The 8612-nt window shown below is 36.3% G+C and overlaps 1 non-coding gene across 1 annotated transcript; it reads left to right on the forward strand.

Annotated features, from left to right (window-relative positions):
* The first annotated feature begins 339 nt into the window (after nt 1–339).
* TRNAN-GUU (transfer RNA asparagine (anticodon GUU)) lies at nt 340–413 on the forward strand. The gene has a single exon. It is a non-coding gene; the product is annotated as a tRNA-Asn (tRNA).
* Nucleotides 414–8612: the final 8199 nt, after the last annotated feature.

Here is an 8612-nt window from a genome sequence, read left to right on the forward strand (position 1 = left end):
TTTGAAAATTTGGGCATAATACATCTTGATTGGAGAGCCGTATTAATCGAGTCATATCTTACGTCAGCTCCACACACCTTTTTAGATGCTTCAGTCACAAGTTTGAAATATCGTTCTACAGCCTAGATACGAAGAGGAAAGCTTTGGAAATCCGGTGCAGCAATGTGCTGAAACTCTATTCCTTTTGAAACAAAGCTGAGAAAATTTATTATTACATTTCTGTGTATTAGACTTACTAATCTGAAGGAGAGAAATATTTATCAAATAAAGAAAGAGGAAAGAAATATAAATTAGGTCGTTATTTCAAACTATTACCTTTTCTGAGTCAGCTTAAGCAATGCCTTCGTGGCGCAATCGATTAGCGCGTTTGGCTGTTAACCGAAAGGTTCGTGGTTCAAGCCCACGCGCGGGCGTTTAAGATATTTTTGGCAAGCAACAAAACTGATATCTACGAAATGATTTTTAAATATAAAAATTTAGATTAGGGTCTAAAGTCCGGAAGAAACGCTCAACTTTTAAAATTATGGAAAGTAGTAAAAATATTTCGTATCTCTTCTCACATGAAAATAAAATTTACTATTCCCAAATTATGAGATATAATCTTAAACTGAGTACAGTTAAGCTACTGAATAACAGAAAAATTCATTCTAGAAAGAATTTCTATTTTGCACCGTTTTTCCATATTTCATTTTGGACCTAAAACTGTATAAATAAAGAAAATATGTCTGTATGCTAAAAACTCGGCGTTTATTCGAAATTTAAATACGCATGTTTTTTTATCTATATGCTACTATAAAATTTCATCATAACCATTAGATCTTATAACACATGGAGACCATCAGTAGCTAGAGAAGCAGAGTTAAAATTTTTGCAATCGACCTAATACAGGCTGCTAGGAACATATGTTATTTAGGACATTCATTGTATTAAAAAAAGTTTTACAGTTTTTTTCAAAATCTTTAAGTGAAATGTAATTTTTATATGCTTAATTTGGACTGCATCGAGAAAAGCATTTTTGTAACACCACAGATAAAGAAAATGAACTGTAGATTGGTAAACAACGAATTTATCACGAACACGAATTTTCACAAAGTGAAACAACAAAACCTCGTCGAGACGTAATAGTCTGCATATGTTGAACTCGCAGTCACGGAATATATAAATGATTATTTTGTATTTGTAATTTGTTGTATTACCAAAGGAATGACATCAGAAACTTCTTTTAAATCTCAATTCCATCCCCCAACCGTTGCGAAATCAGACACGATAAACATCTTGACGGCATCGTTGTTAAGGATTTTAAAGTTGTTCATACTAGGATTTATTTGAACACGGTACAGTCGACATTGCTCAACGGCTTCGAAAGTATTTCTTCAGTTGGGAAATTTGAACTTCACATAGAGCAGACTTAGTTGACATACGGAATCGATTCCTTAAACGGAGCTAGTCGATATATAGAACGACTGATGATATATAGAAATCCTGAAATCTGCTGAGTTGGCTTCCGTCCCAGAGTATTACATAATCCATACAGAATTGGTTACCAACTCAGCAGTTTAAAGTCCTTGAAAATATTAAAGCACTGTGTTTCTTAGGAAGCCGAATCTCTTACCCATCGTACATAATACATGCATACTTACCAATACATAATACAAATATAAAATATAGGTTCAAATATGTAGAGCAATTACATAATACAAATACACAGCGCATTCGAATAAATGCTAATACATTCTTAAATAAGTACTAAAACATAACTGAGTTAAAAATATTATACAAAAAATTATTACATCTTATGAAACTACTTTTATGCTTCCAATCCCTGCACTTTATACCTATACACTATACATTTACCATTATTTGATTGACCAATATCTTGTACCATATTGTTACAAAAATGCATTATACAGCACGTAGAAGTACAATGTATTATAAATCTACTTATTCACAAGTATTCTTAGATTGAAATGCATTATACAGCAGGTACAAGTACTGTGTTTTATCAAGCTACTTCTTAACGAGTATTTTTTTTTCATACTTAGGTAAATACTAAGACCTGTTTCAATGTAGGACTTCGTTCACGTGGAGTTTATCTGAGCTAGCGGAATCGGTTCTATATGTCGACTAGCTCCGCTTAAGGAGTCGGTTCCGCACGTCAACTAAGTCTGCTCTATGTGTAGTTCGCTATACGTGACATTTAGATTTTCCAATTGAGAGAAAAGTGGTTTTCCTATCACCATGGAGCTACGTCGGTTGTACCAGATGTCTCCGTTACCTCGGATAAACCCTAGTGCGAACGGTCATTTACATCTGTATTAGTTACTCAGAAAACAGGGTGTGCAGAACAGCACCAAGTACCTTGCATAATCATAATGACTATTTCCAGATGAGGAGGTACCGAGGGGAAAGAACGTTGGAAGTTTGCTTCTTCATCGCCATCTCGGCCTCAATACCTGGATTGCCAGTGGATACACATCTCGTTGTAATCCGCGTATCTGGTAATTTGACTGGTCACTGTGTTCGAGCAAGGCCTGACAATTATTACATTGCTGAAGTTTCAATGCCCGTAGTTGTCTTCTGGTCTTTCTTACCTCAACATCCCACAGTACAATGCGAGTTCGCATACTGTTTACACTATTTTGCGTTTTCTCAATACGCAGATTGTTTGATTACTGATAGATCTTTCACAGTTTGAAAGCATTTTGTCGATATCTGGTGAGAAACCAACTAGATAACACTCACCAGCTAGTAAGCCCGATAAATTCGCATAGAATTGAAGCTGCACGGACAGCTATATTCGTAACTACCATCTAAAGACTGTTCGAATACATATCCAGCCGTACAACAGCTGCTATCTTTGTCAGAAGTGGATGTTTCAGCTAACGTACATGCACGATCCATATCTCAAAATTACCTGAAGTTTTAAACATTTCATCCTTTCATTTCTTCATACGTTTGTGAAATAAGTATGATACTCTAAAGTGCTTTCTTCTATGGCAGGGTAATTTATTGATCAACAGCGTATAAAATTTGTCCTTTCAGTCCACACATTTAACTTAAGGTATGAGAAGTATTTCTCAAGGACAAAAATAAACTTTTCAAACTGATTAACAATTCGTTTACCTGACGATGAATTAAAGAAAGGAATAAAATTTTAACATAGATTAATCTGTCGATTATCCGATTAATAGACCTCCCACCCCCCCAAAAAAAACGTACCTTATATATATGACCCTGTTTAAAAATGTCAATGTTTCAAGTACTGAAAAGCTTTTCTCTTCAGTATGATCACGTAACTAAAGAGCTGATTTCCGAAACTCTGTAAATCTTTCTACGTAATCAATCAGAAAGAAATTTCTGGGCTCTTAAAAATTTTTCCCCAACCCGATTTCCTAAAAAACTGCATTTTAACTCGAGGTTTCAAGTTCAAGTAAAAATATATTTTTATCAATAATCTCTAGATGACAATAAGGAAAGAAAATGAAAGTAATAGTAAATAAACAATTTTAATTGTACACTTAGCAAGTTTTTTTTGAAAAATGACTTCATTTCTTTTGAAACAAAAGTGAGAAGAGTTACTATTACACTCTGCATTATACGTACCGGATCAAAGGTTAGGAACACTATCGAAACGAAATGCATTGGAGAGCAATATCCACTTTAAACTACCAGACATTTTCGAAGTACTATTAGTGATGTCTTCATACCACAATCGGCTGTTAACCGAAAGTTTCGTGGTTCAAGCTCAGATGTTTAAGTTTTTCAACAAAAAGTAGTGCAAGTAAAGTTGAAATCTATTTTTAGGAAAAGAAACGAATGTATAATTAGAAGTAAATTACTAAAGCCACAAAACTGACATGTACAAAAAATGTAAAAATAGTATGTAAAATTAAAATGAACGCTAAATGTCATAAATAATAAAAAATACCAGATATTAAGCTAAAGGCATCTGACGTAATTTAAAAAAAACATGCAACGGTATATACATACAGGTAAATGCAATAGTTTGAAATTTATCTGGTACTGCAAAATTAATCATAACAATCAGATTTTAATTTGGATGATGACAGTGTGCTCAAGAAATAAGAGTTTTGCAATCGGCATAAAATAGAATGCTAGAAATCTACATTATATATGACCCAGCGTTTACCGATCAAGAGAAAAGACTACATATATGTTAAAGTAATCCGAGTGGAGATAATGAGTCGACGGATAGTTATAGATAGAAACATTCCTAAATCTTAAATTTAAAGAGTGACACCTATCAGAATTTATACTGACATACTGTTCAAATCTGTAACATGTGTTGATAGTCCTCAAGTTTGCCTTTCAATTTTAGCATCATTATCATGTCAATGACTTATTCAGTTATCAGCACGAAGGTGATTCTAGATAAAATAATCGACAATAACGCTTGTCAGTCTGTGACCAGTTTTCCTTGAGTCTATGGTTTCTAGGAATTCTGCGAAACATATACGATCATTTTAATGTGCCTTATCTTCTGAAATATCTTTTCCTCTCGCGCGACCAGTCCAGGTTTCAGTTGAAGTTGACCATAGGCAGTTTGGTTATAAGATTCTGCATTTAGTTTCAGTTTTTACTTTTGCTACCATTAAAACTAGAATTTAATCTCGAATATTTTGTTCACAATTGCAAACCATTTTCATTTGTGTTTGCTGTCAACCAGTACACTGGCCATTAAATACTGGCCGTTAAAATTGCTACACTACGAAGTAAAGAAAATATCAGAATCTGATATATATGAACAGTTAAATGAGAGGAAGATATGATTAAATTTGAAAGGTGTTTAGGTTACATAGCTTGCAGAATTGCAAACTCTAGCAGCTATATCGGCTGTAATCCAGTTGGGCATCAAGCTGCACCGAGCTTGGATGACATATACGGGTACTTAGTTTAATTCGGCTTCAACTCTCTGCCTGATTTCATCAATCGTAGTGGCTAGCGAGTATCAATCGTAGTGCCCGAGTTCATCAGCCGCAGTGTCACTGTCTCAGAAACTCATGACCAGATGTTCTGATTGGGTGAAATATCTGAAGAATGTGCTGGTCTGGGAAACAGTCGAGCAGCCTTTATGTCGAAGAAGATCAGGACAACACGGCCAACATGCGGTAGTGCATTAAATTATTGAATGATGTCGTCACGCAGGTCTCGAAGACAGGGCGCAGCTACTGGCCTTAACAAGAGAGAATCGTAACGGCCGATGCACACATTACTGCCTATGCGAACAAGGGTGATCGCGATGTGCACTCTATGGTCTCCCATATCAGCACGTCATGTAGTGCACCAAAGTGCTGATGACGAATAGAAACTGGTACTATTCGTTTTTCTCGGTTCCTCTGCATACAGATACGTCTAACTTGTACCCAGAAGATGGAAATCCGTCAGAAAGGATGGTGTCACTCCTGTGTCCAGCGTTGTCGTTTGTCCCACCGCTTAGGTATGCTTGTCTGTGCTGCAACACTGATGGAAGCCGCGGCAATCATCGCCGTGCTGACAGACCGGTGTGCTGCAGACGTCGTCGCATTCTCTGTGCGAATAGTTGTCGTCCTGCATAGGAGCAAGTTCTTGACTCATGGTACGTGATACGATTGTACGATCCCTAAAGCTCGGAGGATATCATGCATGTCCTCTCGAGCATTAGTGGCCCCGGGGCGACTGAGATTCTAGATGGCGTTCATTATAGACCTCTTGGACCCACTGATGCCAGATTCGCTTGGCAGTCATGATATCTCGACCAACATCAGTGCTACACTACGAAGTAAAGAAACAGTGGCAATATCACGGAACCGAAGTCTTGATAGGCCACGATCCTTCGGTGGTCGAATTTCGACATGTGCTGTTAGGAGTTTCTCTTGCTTACATGATGCATAACCTGAGCCTTTACGCAAGCAATCAACGTTCAAACGCGATTTCCAAACGAGAAACTTGCTGTGCAGTCTTCCAATTTATACAAAATGTAGATGGCGTTATCCATACCTGTTTTGTGTGCAGGCACTGGAATGCTAATAATTGGCATATCTCAGTCTGAAGCACCTTTTATGCAAATTTGACGTTTGTTGTATGCTGCCTTCATGGTGTAGCAATTTTAATAGCCAGTAGTGTAACTGAAGAAGTTGCAGAATATTTCCATTATCATCTTCAAATAACTTGCCAGAGGTTTTGTTTTCAGGCAGTATAATTTTACAAGATATTTAAGAATTGTTATCAATTTCCTCAGAAAGTCTTCTTCTAATGCCTTCTTTCTGCCCTTATGCCCTAGTTTGTTTCTGTATATCATATCAATCGAGTATTTCAGTTTCTTTATACATTTAATCGGAATAATAAATTTCTTTTAATCTTTTTCTGTTGAAACTTAGATAAAAATAAGAAGATTGAGTAGTCAAGATCAAATTATTAATAATGTTAAATATTTCATAAATTAATGTTATGTTATCTAAAAAAAAGCCGAAATATACATTAACATTTACCTTTTTGTAGTAAACATCATTTTACAGTAAAAGCTCTTCAGCCCGGCACCGAGTGATTCAGCACATCCAATAATCCGGTACCAGATTCTTCACATTCCTCCCGGATGATGGAGCTACTAGCATTTAATTTTTTGATATTCGAGAATGTTTAGCAGTTACTTGCCGTTTTTAGGGAAATTTTTGTTCAAAAATTCAAAAGCGTTTCAAAACTTGATAAAAATGTCGGCAAGAGAATGAAACAGAAACACGTGACGTTAATAACTTCCTGGAAGTTTGGTAATATTAATCCATCCTATAAATCAAGAAGCTAACCAAATCAAAACATATGTAAAAGCGTAAACACAGGAAATAATTTGCACAGAATTTGCTCAAATTTTCTTAGCATTAAAGATTTCCAAATTTAATTCAATGCAAAATATGCAATTTTCACAATTGCTATTGCTTATAAACGCAGCATACAAAATGTTTGGCAACAATCATGACTAAATACCATGCAGCAGAAATTCTGTCGAACACGACGAAAGTACCGATGATCTAACAACTAAGCTCTTTGAGTTATTGAAAACAGCTGAAAGTTTTCTTTCGAACGATCCATTAATCATGCTTTAAAAAAAAAACGAATTTACTGAATTGAATGGGATAAAAAAAATCAGTTCTGGAAGAGAAAAGTGATGACGTCATGAATCAAAATGTGTTGAAACTGCAGGTAACAAAATAAAAAGTACGAGTACATGACAGCTAGATTTTTGCATGACTAGTTCGTTCAGCATATTATTTAAAAATAAAGAAATTACTTTGTAAAATATGTTATTTGAAGGTTTTATATATAAATTCCGTTTAAAATATATTTTATTGCTCTCTTATCCTTTTTCTGATACGAATATTTGCATTTAAGCCTGGTATCAAATTGCTGACAAGTGCATCCTTTTGCTGTTTCGATGGTACTTAGATTACCGGTTAAGTATGTAGAGACATTAGGTATTTTGGAAGCAGGAGACATGAAAAAGGAGCAATGCCCTCGCCGGGACTCGAACCATGGATCTCTCGAATACGCGCCGAGTGTGATGACCACTACACTACGAAGGCGTGCTAAGAATGCGGGAGAAGTACCTTATATACTCCCCCTTTTAAAAGGCGACTGGGGTTTTTTACGGGACCCTAGTCGCCAAATCCTGGTGCTGGAGAATTATCATCCACCACATTTGTTTTTAGTTCGGGCGCCACTTTAAAAGACATTAGATATGTTGGAAGCAGGAGACATGAAAAATGAGCAAAGCCCTCACTTGGACTCGAACCACAGACCTCTCAAATACGCGCCGAATGTGCTGACCACTACACTACTAAGGCATGCTAAGAAGGCGGGAGAAATACCTTATAAGTATTTAGAAAATACATGCAAATATTGCGGATCTTCCTTAGGTTCCAAATTTACGCAAAGCATTAAGAAGCAGGTTATCGTTTAACAGAAGAAATTAGTTTATTACTCAAACAGATGCCTTCGAATAATATGGAGTCTTATTTAATCAAATTTCAAATATCTTGATACCATGGGACATAGACTTTCGAACAAATATTGCAGTTGAACAAATACTGCAGCTGTTTAGGATAAAATAGTTCAGTCATACTCTAAGATTCTTAGGAATGATGTCAGAAGGATCACAAATATATGTCTATTTAGACTCCGTGAAAGCATTGTACATATTGATTAATTAGGAATATCTTAATATTCTGTTAGATGTACCATATTCAGAGACATTTCCCGTAATCTGTATGTCATGGAGCCCACCAGCGGCCGAGCGGTAAAGACGCTGAACACTGGTAGTTCGGTCCGAGGTTCGAATCCCGCGAACGGGCTGGCTGCATGGGCGTTTTCGTGGTTTTCCCCATGTGTAACGTGTATACGAGCCAGTTTCCCTTAGAAAGTCCTCCACGAAAGGCATCCCTCCCCTTAGGCAGATAGCCCTAGTGTGCTTTGCCATAATTAAATACACCACTACTACTGGTGTATGTCATGGAGTAATCTTATTATGCGACAGCTGTCTAAACTAAATTTCAAGGTCGTATTGTTATAGTAAATAATGGAAATGAAATGGGCAATGGAATTATGGAATATCGTCCGATATT

The sequence above is a fragment of the Stegodyphus dumicola genome, chromosome 8 (genome assembly GCF_044657685.1).
Source record: "Stegodyphus dumicola isolate Sdum_Otavi_A_Nest chromosome 8, ASM4465768v1".
Taxonomy (NCBI): Eukaryota; Metazoa; Arthropoda; class Arachnida; order Araneae; family Eresidae; genus Stegodyphus; species Stegodyphus dumicola.